This window comes from Hemiscyllium ocellatum, chromosome 34, assembly GCF_020745735.1.
Source record: "Hemiscyllium ocellatum isolate sHemOce1 chromosome 34, sHemOce1.pat.X.cur, whole genome shotgun sequence".
Lineage (NCBI taxonomy): Eukaryota > Metazoa > Chordata > Chondrichthyes > Orectolobiformes > Hemiscylliidae > Hemiscyllium > Hemiscyllium ocellatum.
In genome coordinates, this window is record NC_083434.1 from 23,476,057 (window position 1) to 23,490,240 (window position 14,184).

Sequence of the window (14,184 nt, forward strand, 5' to 3'; positions counted from 1 at the left end):
CACAAATGTGTTAAATGACCATAATATGTTCCAAGTAACTTTTCTCAGACAACAGTTTTAACAGCAAGGAGATCTGTTATGTAAGGTTTGTGTTTACATATAATAATATCATTTATTTTAAGGTTTGGATTTTGAACTGGCCCATGGATTTTGCTCAGAGTTTTCAAAATTAACTTGTGAGTCATTCTGGAGCCATGATTTTTAAGCCAGAATGTGTGAGAGATTGGAGGCCTAGAGTGATATTGTGAATTTATTTGTACTGTGAGAGTATTATGGTTGCTCAAAGCAAACATTGAAAGATTTGATTTAGAAGGATGAGAAATTGATTTTTTTTTGCTTCGGGAAAACCCACAGATTGGAATGCTTTTGGGGCTGTACACAGAAGATCTGACTGTGGTCAGATGTAAGAGAAATGGGTTAGTTCGGAACAGTTAGGAAATTGATTAGCTAAGCGTACGGGTTAAGTTTGAAAATTCCAGGTCAGAAGTGGCTTTTAGAACTCTGAAATGATTATCCAAAGCTACCAAAGTCTCAGCTCAGTTGGGTAAATAATGAAAGAAAAGCTATCAAACACTCAGTTAAGCCATACTCATATATGTGATAGAGAAGGGACCTCTTTTTGTTAATTTATTACTGCATTTCTGGTCTACACTGAAACAACAACTGTCTGGCCAGTGGAAAATCTGGCCCATCAACTTTTGGAACACTGAATGGACATTAGCAATTAAAAGTCAAACTGTTCTGAATGAAAAATGTTCCAGCAAAGTCCCAGTGACTAACCAATAAAGTCACTGAAGGACTTTGTAACTGGTCAGTTAACATCGAATTGCTTGGTTTTCGCCAAACTCAGGAAGAGCATTTACATCACTCGGTTAAACAAATTGATTGGCTGCAGAAAGCTATTTTGGCTATAAATGTGGCTCAGAGCGAATTTATCAAAACAAAAGTGACTTATTTGGACCACCCTGTCAGACAAGGTCAAGTAACATCTAAGGAAGTGAAAGTGATAGCTATTCTAGTATGCCTAGGACAAAACACACAATTTGGCATTGTGTTGGAATGAATGGATTTTTGGGGAGAATTTCCTCTGAACTTCAGCAGTGTTGAGTCACCTCTAACAAATTTGCTGAAGAAAAACAGAAAATTTGATGACACACAAGAATGTCAGAGTCACTTTGTCTACTTGAAAACTATGCTGACAACTACACCAGATTTCATCACACTGGGTCATGAAAAGTCATTCAGACTGGCTGTTGATGCCAGTGACATCAGTGTGAGTTCTGTTTTACCGTAAGATGATGAAATGTGAATCAAAACTGCCTGCCAGTGATTTGATAAAGAAACTCTAGAAACCAAAAATATTCAACGGTTGAGAGGGAAGTTTTGGCTGAATCTTAATTTTTTTGGCTGAATATCAGTTCCATCGAGTTTCATGGGCAGGGCTACAGTGAGCATCCAGGTAGATTCAAAATGAATGAGCACCAAGACAGCAAATGAACAGGCTGGAGATGCAGTCTGGTCCAGTTTATGAGGTGACTGCATGTTTCTGGGAGTAAAGTTACTATCCAGGGAGAGTTGCCACTGCACCCTGAGGTGCAGCATTGAAGTGCGGAAGTGTACTGTAGATGGCTCGGGGATGTGCCATGAGGATTCATGAAGGCTGGTACATGATAGATTTCAATGTCTATACAAGTGAGATGCATGTGGCAGTGTGCCCCTGAGATGTTAGTGCCTGGTGTACTTTGCAGAAAACAGTGAGCTGAGGGTGCCAGGTATCCGCTCTGATTTTCATGTTGGGAATTCACAGCTGCGAGTTTGTTCCGTGGATGGTAAGATAGAAATGTGAGCATATTAATAAGGTGAGATGTGCAGTATTTTTTTAAGGTTCCCCACAGTGTGGAAACAGGCTCTTTGGCCCAATAAGTCCACACTGACCTTCTGAAGAGTAACCCACCCAGACCCATTTTCCCTCTGACTAATTCACCTAACACAATGGGCAATTTCACATGGCCAATTCACCTAACCTGCACATCTTTGGATTGTGGGAGGAAACCAGAGTACCCGGAGGAAACCTACGCAGACACGGGGAGAATGTGCAAACTCCACACAGTCAGTCACCCGAGGCTGGAATTGAACCTGGGATCCTGATGCTGTGAGGCAGCAGTGCTAAACACTGTGCCACCGTGCCACTAACGAGGTGGTTCACAAGCAATCATCCTTCTTCATGGGCAACTCACCATTGATCAACAAGAATCTCGCTTCAATGCCCAGAAGTTCTATAAAAGATCTAGCTATGTGCTCATGAGGTCAAGGTAGGACTTTGGCTCCTTGGATCTCAAAATCAAGGATGCATTCATGATTGAAGCCAGTTTATGAGATGATAAAGTGAACACTGTAGAATATTCCATTACCTGAACATTTGCAGCATTGTACGCACATGGATAGATCCAGTCAAGCTGAAAAACATTATAAATAAATTAAATGTTAACAACAGCTTTAAATCAAGGAAAGATTAATTCATTCCCAAAGTTGGAGATAAAATAAATTCTGAGAATTATTTTCTTGAGGACTTAATTGATTCCATAAGCATTTTGAAAGACTTCCTACCCTGACTGTGTTTGGATTCAGATTGGCATATTTTCTGGGAACAGTCTTGATTTTGGAATCCCTGCCAGCCAAAGTGGTTGGTTTTAGGATAATTGGTGTCTTCTGATATACCAGCAGGACCACAGATTTTGGAGGATAGAGAGAGAGAAGGTTCATTGTTCTTTACTAGTTCTTTGGTTTCAATGATTCTACATTGCCTGACTTTCTTTCAACCCCAATGTACTGGTGTACGGTATGATTTGCCTGGATGACATGCAAAACAATACTTTTCATTGTATCTTGGTACATAGAACATAGTACAGTGCAGCACAGGAACAGGCCCTTTAGCCCACAATGTTGTGCTGAACATAATGCCAAATGAAACTAATCCCTTCTGCCTGCCATTGATCCATATCCCTCCATATCCCTCCATTCCTTGCAAATTCATGTGCTTATCCAAAAGTCCCTTAAATGCCCTTATCGTATCTGCCTCTATCACTACCCTGGCAGCGTATTCCAGACTGTGTCTGTAAAAAAAAACTTGCCCCTCACTTCTCCTTTGAACTTTCCCCCTCTCACATTAAATGAACAGATGGCAATAATCAAATCTAATCAAACATGATTTCTGAATAAACTTTCTCTTTGTCCTTCAGTCAAAGCTCACTCTCTGAATGTGTTCATCAAAGTTTTCTGAGAATTTCACCTACTCCTAGCCATATTTCTTTGTATAGTTCAAAACTCAAAATAGCGGTATGTTAACTTTGAGGAATCAAATATTCCACAACGTTAAGTCAATTATATTGCACCCTGTTTCAAGTTCTTCCTCACATATTCTCTTTCTCTCTAAAATTTTAATTTTCCCATCTCCATTGTGTGGAATTTCGAGAGTCTTTACATGAGTGGGGATGTCTCTCTTATTTCACTTATAGATCACAGCTGTATGGTCAATTAACTTAGGACATTAAATGTATGTTTAGCCACTGACTCTGGGTAAAGTCAGATTAGTTTTATTTTACAAAAATTCATAATATCATAACTCCTTTTATCCATGACACTGGGACATGTCTTTTGAGTGAACCAGACTCGGATGAGCTAGTCATTAATGATAGCAGTCATGGTTTGATACATTAAAACTTCATCATTTGCACTGGCATTTGGACCAGGTTATAACTGTTCTGGTGCTCTCATTTATCAATTGACTATTTATAAAATAAATATGTTACGACCCATTTGCACTGCTAAAATAATATTATCTACTTCTTATGTTTTAAAGGTATATTTGGCCTAAGATATTGATCTTCAATGTCAGCTTGGCCTGATTTAATTCAATAGTTCTCACCCTGTACTCCTGCTAAATGATCTAAATGTGACACCACAGATGGTCTTCTCACTTCTTGAGCAGTCCCCAATCTTTTGACTGGCTTATCTGCCTTACTGTTCCTACTGGTACATGAGATGATTTTAGAAGCTAGTTGCAGGTTTTAAATATAAGATTAAGATATTGGTATATGGTGGTTGTACAAGTTTGCTTTTTAAGATAATTCACCTTTAAGGACTTCATGTGTAGTATGTATACAATGTTGTGACTGCCTGTCAGTTAGTCTGCTTTGAGTTTGCAGCTGCACCCACAGAAATTGGTTATGATTTAGAGATGTTGGTGTAAGACTGGGTGGACAATGTTAAAAATCACACAACACCAGGCTATGGTCCAACACGTTTATTTGGAAGCACTAGCTTTCTGAATGCTGTTTCTTCATCAGGTGGTTGTGAAGTATAAGATCATAAGACACAGAATTTATAGCAAATGTTTATAGTGTGATGCAACTGAAATTATATATTGAAAAAGACCTGCATTGTTTGTTAAGTCTCTCATCTCACCATACAACCCTGTCATGGCAGATACTACAAGATGAGTCAGAGTATCAACATGGATACCACCATTACATGTGGGGACACCACCCAATATGTACACAGCAGGTACTCATGTGACCCGGCCAACATTGTCTATCCATATACTGCAGGCAAGGATACACTGAGGCATGGTACATTGGCGAGACTGAGCAGAGGCTACGGCAAAGGATGAATGGACACTGCACAACACTCAACAAACAGGAGTGTTCCCTCCCAGTCGGCTGTCTGGGACATTCAACCTTGGACCTTCAGGTGACCGTCCTCCAAGGTGGACTTTGGGACAGGCAACAATGCAAAGTAGCTGAGCAGACACTGATAGCCAAGTTCAGTACCCATGGGAATGGTTAATGTCACACTACAGGTGACCCCACTGCACACACACACACACCTCCCTCTCTCATACACAAGCTCTCTCTCATACACTCACATGTACATATCCATACTCATACCCACACATGCATCCTCCCACAAACTTAAACCCCTTTACACTCACACTCACATACATGCAAATAGTATCTCAGACATTAATACCTCCCCCCCACCTACCCCCCCACACACACACATATACACATACAACACACACACACATATAAATTTTTGGGATGAATTTATATTTGTAGAGTTATATTTTATTTTGCTCAAAAACTGCATGAATACATGTAAGATTCTGTAAGTCCTTTTTTTAGAAATAGAATCAGTCTGAACACTGGGGCACAGACAGCCTCACGCAAGGCACCTCACACCTTCAATGCACTATCTGGGTCGACATGGCACCTATTGTTAAAGTTCACCTGAGAATGTAACTTTAAAAAGAACTTTGAGATTTACATACGAAAGAACTGAAACCAAAACGGTCATTCTAAAAGATAAGAGACTTAACAAACAATCCAGGTGTTTTTCAATATCTAATTTCAGTTGCATCACACTGAAACTTTTGCTATAAATTCTGTGTCTTACGATCTTGTCCTCCACAACCACCCGACGAAGGAGCAACTCTCCGAAAGCTGGGGTTCCAAATAAGCCTGTTGGACTATAACCTGGTGTTGTGAGAAATCAGTTAGATTGCTATGATGCCTGCTTCATAATTTAAAATGTGCTTTACTGTGTTAAATAGATTAATCCACAGAGTTAATCCATCCTTGAGAGTGATTGATTGTTGATCATTAACATGATGTGGAGAATAGCACTGGAGGCCAATTTGTGCTTGAACAGTCAGAAAGTAAATTCAATCTTAGATCCTGCCACAGAACAAAACTTAGTGCATTTGCTCAGAGAATGCTGAGTGCATAGCTATCTGGTAGGCAGACCACTCTCTGCTGAGAAGTCAGTTTAAGTCACTTGAAAATGGCAAGTGCTCAGAATATGTGGTACATTTATAGAAAGGAAAGGTCAAACGGCATCTTGTCACAATACCCACAAAAGTCCCTAGTTTAAATTGGAACACAGCAGACCTCCTAACAGGATTTAAAATGCATTCAGAGCAATAGTTCCTAGATTCAGCTGCTGGGAGGCTCTGCATAACACTGCCCCCCCCCCCCCACCTTCATCCAGGGCCCCGAATAGTCCTTCCAGGTGAGACAGAGGTTCACCTGCCTCTCCTCCAACCTAGTTTACTCCATCAGATGCTCTTAGTATGGTCTTCTCTACATCGGGGAGACTGAACATAAACTTAGGGAATGGCTCACGAGCATTGCAGCTGGATCCACAAGGGCCGGCAGGACCTCCCAGTCAGCGCCCATTTCAATTCTCCCAACCACTCCCTTTCTAACATGACAGTCCTTGACCTTCTCCATTGCCAAAAAGAACAACAGCACAAATTGGAGGAACAACACCTCAACTTCTGCCTGGGCAGCCTACAACCTGGAGGACTCAACATTTCAAATAACTTCCCTCTCCATCCCCCCAACTCCCTCTCCCTCTCTTCCACTGCTCCCTGTCACCAACCAAGTTCATTTCTCCCATTGACCAACCAGGTCATACCCTCTACCTGTCTTCACCTATTCCCACCTCACCACCCTGCCCCCAACACCCCCTTTATCTGCTGCTCTCCCCACACCCACGCCCAGTCCTGAGGAAGGGTAACGTCCAAAACATCAACTTCTCCACCTTTTGACGCTGCTTGGCTTGCTGTGTTCTTCCAGCCTTCTGCCTGTCTATTCTGCAAACAACGATTGACATCCTGATGAATAGCTTCTGCTTCTGGAAGCTACTGCCATACTTGGACCTCGGAAGTTCTTGCAGCAATAAAAAAAATGACGAGTTATTTTGTTAAGTGATACAGAAAATCAACCCCTTACGATTTGCGTACTAATTGGAAACAAAGGTCCACAATGGTCCTAAGACCCGATAGCCGTTGAATGAAAAGACCTCAAGAGATTTGAACCCTGTTAGAAGAATAGTTGAGGCTCAGATGAAACTTCTGCATTCATTGACAAAAATCATGTCATTCAGACAAAACTCTGAGGTCCAATGACAATTTTGCAGGCAGATGCAGAGAAAGGGGCATGGTGGAGTTTTGGGTGTTGAAAAATGCCCAACATCAAAATATTGACCCCCTTTTGAGAAGACATCTTGGAATTAGCTGGACAACCAAGGAACCAGATGCACTGTATTGTTGTCCAGATTTTGGAATACACCTAAAATGAACTAGATGGTATCATGACATGACATATTCACGGTAAGAGACAAAAGGTGATGGTAAAGGGTTGTTTTTCAGACTGGAGGCATGTGACCAGCAGTGTTCCACAGAGATCAGTGCTGAGTCCATTGCTGTTGGTCATTTATAAATGATTTGGATGAGAAAACAGCAAGCATGGTTAATAATTTGGGGATAACACCAAAATTGGTGGCATAGTAGACAGTGGAGAAGGTTAAAGTGAGGACTGCAGATGCTGGAAACCAGAGTTTAGATCAGAGTGGTGCTGGATAAGCACAGCAGGTTAGGCAGCATCCGAGGAGCAGGAAAATCGATGTTTCGGGCAAAAGCCCCTCATCAGTGGAGAAGGGTATTTAAGAGTACAACAGGATGTTAGTCAGCTGGGCCAATCGACAAGAGTGGCAGATAGAATCTAATTTAAATAAATGTACGGTGTTGCATTTTGGTAAGACAAACCAGGACAGGACTTACACAGTTAATGGTAGGGCCTTGGGGAGTATTGACTTAGGAGTTCAGGTATATAGTTGCTTGAAAGTGATGTCATAGGTAAACAGGGTGGAGAAGAAGGCATTTGCCATGCTTGCCATCATTGGTCAGAGTAGAAGAGTTAGGATGTCATGTTGTGGCTGTACAGGACATTGGTGAGGCCACTTTTAAGAGCTCTGCATATGTTTCTAGTCGCCCTGCCATAGAAAGGCTATTATTAAACTGGAAAGGATGCAGAAATGATTTACAAGGATGATACGAGGACCGAATGGTTTGAATTATAACAACAGGCTGGATAGACTGGGACTTTTCGTCCTGGAGAACAGGAGTTTGAGGGGTGAATTTAAAGAAGTTTATAAGATCATAAAAGGCAGAGATAGAGTAGGGGGGTTTAAAATGAGACGGTTTAGGTTTAAGGTGAGGGGGGAAAAATTTAAAAGGGACGTGAGGGACAACTTTTTCACACAGAGGGTCTTCCGTGTATGGAATGAGCTGTGAGAGGAAATGGCAGAGACAAGTACAGTTACAACATTTAAAAGGCATCTGCACAGGTATAGAAATCAGGAAGTTTTGGAGGGATATTGGTCAAATGCAGACAAATGGGACTAATTTAGTTTGAGAAACCTGGTCAGCATTGTCGAATTGGACCCAAGGGTTTAGTTCCATGCTGCAAGGTTCTATGACTCTATCTGAGGCAAGAGAGTCAGAAGCACAGCAAGGTGTAATGACAGGGGAAAATGAATGAAAGAGCGTTGAAGCACTTTTGAGAGATCAACTGAGAAAAAAACATTTGAGACAAAAATACAGCATTTGTCCTGCATTAACATTGTGATTCTATCTGGTAAGATTTCCATTTCTTTTCTGCTGCTGTTAAAGCCAGCCCTGAAAGCTACTGATCGCTGTGAATGCTTATGTCTGCACATTCTGGAGCTATGCCCAGACTCTACTGCCTTCTGAGATTACATGATCTCAAGAACATGCAACCTCTGGCAAGAGATGTGAGTTTGGAGTGTAAATGAGTATTGTGGAGACTCTTGAATATTTTGCAGTAAACGAATTCCCCTTCTTCACTGGTTTGTTTACACTGTGTGCACCACACCTTTTTCTTCAGAACTCCCATCGCTCCTGTGCTCCAGAAACAGAGTAGAGGTCATTGGAGCGATGCTTAAAGAACCCTTCCATTGAATTCCAAAGGAAAGAGCTTGAGTGAAAAAGGTAGAAAATAAAGATTCTCTTTACAGCAGGATTGCATATCAGACATTGCCTCCCAACTCTGAGTGTCATTAATGTTTCACAAACATCAGCCAGCCTCAAATTTGATCGTTATTGGCTTGTCTGCCATGTCTCTATGACTTTGGCTTTTTCATTATTATTATTAGTGATGCCTCCCCAAGCACCTCTATTGGAATCCTGTTATCAATTCCCCATTCTGCCAAGTTGGTGGTCCTATTTAGCCCAGTCATGCAGCATACAGTAAACAATCACTGTCCAGGAGGTACAGTCTAGCAAGTATTGGAGTGCTCTGCCTTTACAGTCCAGTCAGCGGAACCACATCCTCAGGAGACCAGTTGTCTGCTTAACAATGGCCCCTGTGGATATATAAGCAGCATTATATTGAGTTGTGTATTGGGATCATTAGTGATGTCTTCTAGGAGTACCCTTTTACCATTTGTGGGAGGTATCAGGGGGAAGGGAGGGTGTAAACATTTAAAATTCTAGGGAGTTTTGTAGAATGTAGGCATTATATCCGCTTCTTGGAAAGATAATGTACACCTGCAAGAATTGTTGCTGTTGTCACAAACAAGCTGGCCTTTGAGGGAATTAAATTCCTTCCTGTTCACAAATTTGACTGGGTGATGCCAGGGAGTTCTCAGTAAGCACTTCAGACCCAATGGAAACCAGCAATGGCTACCAATTTGATGGCATGTGCAGTTTGCCTCCCTGAATGAACTGGACAAACTGCATTTCTTTCCTGTAAAGGACATCAGTGAGCTCGCGATGCCCTTGCAAATGGTCGATTGTGAGATGCCACAGGAGTTCCCTAAGTGAAGTGTGAAAGGAGCTGGTGCTGAGAAAGGTCAGTCCTGCTGTGATCTTTAACACTAAGGTTACAGTGAATCCTCCTAAGCCGAGCGACAACAGAGCTTCCTGCAGGAGCAATTGGATGTAGGTGATGCTGTCCTTGGTCATTGCCTTGTAGATATTTGTAGGTAGCTGCAATGTCTACAGTAGACCACATAATGACACAAAAGACCCCAGTTTACCTTTTCAGGGGCTGGTTTCTCTCCCAGAGTCTGACGGCCCTGTTGTGGTTGCTACTGGACGTGCCTCCACCTTCTCCTTCTCTCCTTTAGGCACCACAAAACTGAGTTCAGTGAATGGCCCTACAGAGGAAAAAATGGCCATAACCGGCTGAATTTTTTAATAACAACTTATGACGCACAATCTAAGTGAGACTGCTAAGAAAAACATCTCAGCAGGAATGAGAAAGTACTTGCTGTAGAATCATAAAGACCTCAATCTCTTCAAGTATATGCTTCATATACCAATGGCTGGGTTTGTAAACAGCTGTTTCTTTCCATTGAGCTGCAGTGTTAATGGGTGTTTATGATAGATTTATTATTGAAAAGGAGTTTCCTGACCATCACTTTTGGAAGGCTGACCTGCCTGAAACTTTGTTCAAAATTAAAATCAAAACTTATACTGCCATTGGTAAAAAGAATCTTAGATTCCAATGTAATTAAACACCCACATGTGTGTTTCTATTCACTTCAGGCAAGTCTGGAAAATCCCCACCATGCAAGTGACTTTAATTTAGACATGGAACATTGGAAGATTTCAGCTGTAATCTGGTTAAATTGAAGTACTTTAAAATATAAAGAAGGATCAATTATCAGACTCTCTTGCAATTGTAATGTACAGTTCTTCAAGGTTGTATTTTAACCTTTGAAATACAAATCTTCTCTGCTTTTCACAACTACCTAAATATAAATAAATTCCCAACAATATTTCACTTAAACTGAAAATCAGAAAAAAATTCTCAAACTCAACAATCATTTTCATATTTGTGCACTTTGTACATTATGATCTCTCAATGGGTCACAATATCAAAGTCCCAAATTGTACATAATTATTCCTGGTTGTGTACCTAAGGTTAAAACAGTTTAAGTCAAAATCATGATTCAAGATAACTCAAAAATAAAACGTATGAATATACACACATCAGATCTGTCAGTGACTTTTAGCTGCACCTGTGAGAATGAAGTTAGAAAGGCTGCCTATCCTTACCATTACACAATGTTCTAACTCTATCTGAATGATAGCTGTTCTTTCCACAGAGTTTGGATTATAAAGCATATTTCTCATGGTTAGATGAAAAAGCATCATATGTTGTGAAGACTTCCATCAAACACAAAAACAGAAATTGACAGGAAAGCTCAGCAGGTCTGTCAGCATCTTTGGAGAGAGTTAACTTTTCGAGATGTGTGACCCTTCCTCTCTGTGACCAAGGATCGGTGCTGGGTCCTCTACTTTTCATCATTTGTATAAATGAGTTGGATCTGTTTGCCGAGCTGGGAATTTGTGTTGCAGACATTTCATCCCCTGTCTAGGTGACATCCTCAGTGCTTGGGAGCCTCCTGTGAAGCACTTCTGTGATCTTTCCTCCGGCATTTATAGTGGTTTATCTCTGCTGCTTCCAGTTGTCAGTTCCAGCTGTCCGCTGCAGTGGCCGGTATATTGGGTCCAGGTTGATGTGTTTGTTGATAGAATCTGTGGATGAGTGCCATGCCTCTAGGAATTCCCTGGCTGTTCTCTGTTTGGCTTGTCCTATAATAGTAGTGTTATCCCAGTCGAACTCATGTTGCTTGTCATCTGGATGTGTGGCTACTAAGGATAGCTGGTCGTGATGTTTCGTGGCTAGTTGGTGTTCATGGATGTGGATCGTTAGCTGTCTTCCTGTTTGTCCTATGTAGTGTTTTGTGCAGTCCTTGCATGGGATTTTGCACACTACATTGGTTTTAATCATGCTGGGTATCGGGTCCTTTGTCCTGGTGAGTTGTTGTCTGAGAGTGGCTGTTGATTTGTTTGCTGATATGAGTCCTAGTGGTCATAGTAGTCTGGCTGTCAGTTCAGAAACGTTCTTGATATATGGTAGTGTGGCTAGTCCTTTGGGTTGTGGCATGTCCTCAATCCGTTGTCTTTCCCTTAGGCATCTGTTGATGAAATTGTGGGGGTATCCGTTTTTGACGAATACATTGTATGGGTGTTCTTCTTCCTCTTTTTGCAGTTCTGGTGTACTGCAGTGTGTTGTGGCCCTTTTCACAGTGTCTTGATGCAACTTCTTTTGTGTGTGTTAGGGTGGTTGCTTTTGTAGTTCAGGACTTGGTCTGTGTGTGTGGCTTTCCTGTGTACCTTTGTGGTGAATTCTCCATTCGGTGTTCTCTGTACCATCACATCTAGGAATGGGTGTTGGTTCGAGCCATTTGTTTTTGTTTCTGAATTACAGCATCTGCAGTTCTTTTGATTTCCATCAGTAGGTACGGTTAATATGCATTGAACAACAGGAAAGGCGTAAAGAGGTCAAACTGTTAAGATACCTTTGTAACTGGGATTAAATGAGGAATGTGATGCTGGAAAAGCACAGCAGGTCAGGCAGCATCTGACCTGAATCCTGATGAAGGACTTATGCCCGAAACATTGATTCTCTTGCTCCTCGGATGCTGCCTGACCTGCTGTGCTTTTCCAGGACCACACTCTCACCTCTGATCTCTCGCATCTGCAGTCCTCACTTTCTCCCATTACACAGAGAATGCTATCTTCAGTAGAGCCAAAACATCCAGAGGCAGTGAAACGTGATTTCACACAACTGAGTTCCATTGAATCAGGTTGCAAAGAACAAAGAAAATTACAGGACAGGAACCGGCCCTTCGGCCCTCCAAGCCTGTACTAACCCAGCTCCTGTATCTAAATGTGTTACCTATTTTCCAAGGATTTGTATCCCTCTGCTCGTTGCCTATTCATGTATCTGTCCAGATACAATCTTAAATGACACTATCATGCCCGCCTCTACCACCTCCACTGGCAATGCATTCCAGGTGCCCACCACTGTCTGTGCAAAAGAACGTTCCACGCATATTTCACACACATAAGTTCTGGCTGCGTTGCTGTGACTCATGCTGCTATGCTGTTGAATGCTGAAGATGTTTTTCCCTTTGAAGCATGGCAGAAAGCAGCAGCTCCCACAATCCTTATCTTTGATCACATGGCCTCATTGTATCTTCTATTTCTCCGGACCAAAGCATCCGAGGAAATCACGGCTTCTCTGTGCTGTATTGCAACAAATCTTCAGTCCTTACCTGCAAGGAAATCTGACATGGATGAGACATTTGACAGCCCTTGATGGACCCAGTGGAAGAACATGTTCCATTGCAGACATACTGAGCATCATGATATGCATTCTAACCACCATATCTAAACAGAGTGTAATGCCACCATCCCTCTCTGATCTGCACAGCATCCAATGGAAGATGAGAGACTGAGACACATCCAACACCCCCCCTTCCTCCCATATCTAGGACGGCAGTGATCTTTGATGGCTTCCCTACTCCCATAAGACCCTTGGGCTCCAATGTTCTATTGTCTCCCATTCGTACATAATGAATTGTCCCTTCACAATTATTATAGGAAGAGCTGATGGCTTAATGACATTGGTGGAATTTTGATCTTTAAAAGTTTAAAAGTCTGAAGGTGAAAACAATGCCAATTGTCATAAGTAAACACATCTGGCTCAGTAATGCCAAAGTGCCATCTTTATCCAATCTGCCCTACATGTTGCTCCAGACTTACAGTGATATAGTTGACTCATACATGGCCAAGCAAGCCACTCAATTATACTAAACTGCTACAGAAATGATACCAGCAAACTAATTCATTCCTGCAGAGTCCTTCTAACATATGGGGGCTCATGCCAAAGTTGGGAGAACTGTCTCACAGTGTAGTCAAGCAACAACCTGACCATCAGCAGCAGCAACATTGTGCTCCAACACAATCTCCAAACTCATTGGCTGGCATATCCTGTAGAGGGTTATCGAGGCAAGCGACGGACTCCGGTTAAATGAAAGGTGCAGGAGGTCATGCTAGCAGCAGTGCCAGGCATACCGGCAAATGAGTTGTTAACCTGGTGACGTTACACAAATGGACTATTTGCTTGCCAAACAGCATAACCAGGAAGCGATGACAGGACTAAGTGATTCCATCATCAATGGATCAGATCTTAAGCTCTGCAGTCTGCCATATCCATGAATGATGGACAACTAAAAAACTCTTTGGAGGAGGAGAAGACTCCATAATTATCCTGATCCTCAATAGCTGGAGAACCCAGGAGATCATTGCAAAATGTAAGACTCAAGCATTTGCAAATATTTTCATCCAGAAGTGAGGAGTTGGATGATCCTTGCTGGCCTCCTCCATAGGTACCCAGCATCACAGTTGTCATCTTCAGCTAATTTGATTCATTACATATAATATCAAGAAACAGCTGATGG

The 14,184-nt window shown here is 41.8% G+C and overlaps 1 long non-coding RNA gene across 3 annotated transcripts in view; it reads right to left on the minus strand.

Annotated features, from left to right (window-relative positions):
* Positions 1–14,184, minus strand: part of LOC132832334 (uncharacterized) — a 129,227-nt gene that overhangs the window by 103,510 nt on the left and 11,533 nt on the right. For 2 of the 3 annotated variants that reach the window (XR_009646930.1, XR_009646931.1), the window contains exons 2-3: positions 9,904–10,023; positions 2,412–2,456 (exon numbers count right to left, since the gene is read on the minus strand). This is a non-coding gene — a long non-coding RNA (uncharacterized LOC132832334). Of the gene's footprint in view, positions 1–2,411; positions 2,457–6,603; positions 6,732–9,903; positions 10,024–14,184 lie in introns of all 3 variants that reach the window. The other variant, XR_009646932.1, reaches the window with a different exon arrangement.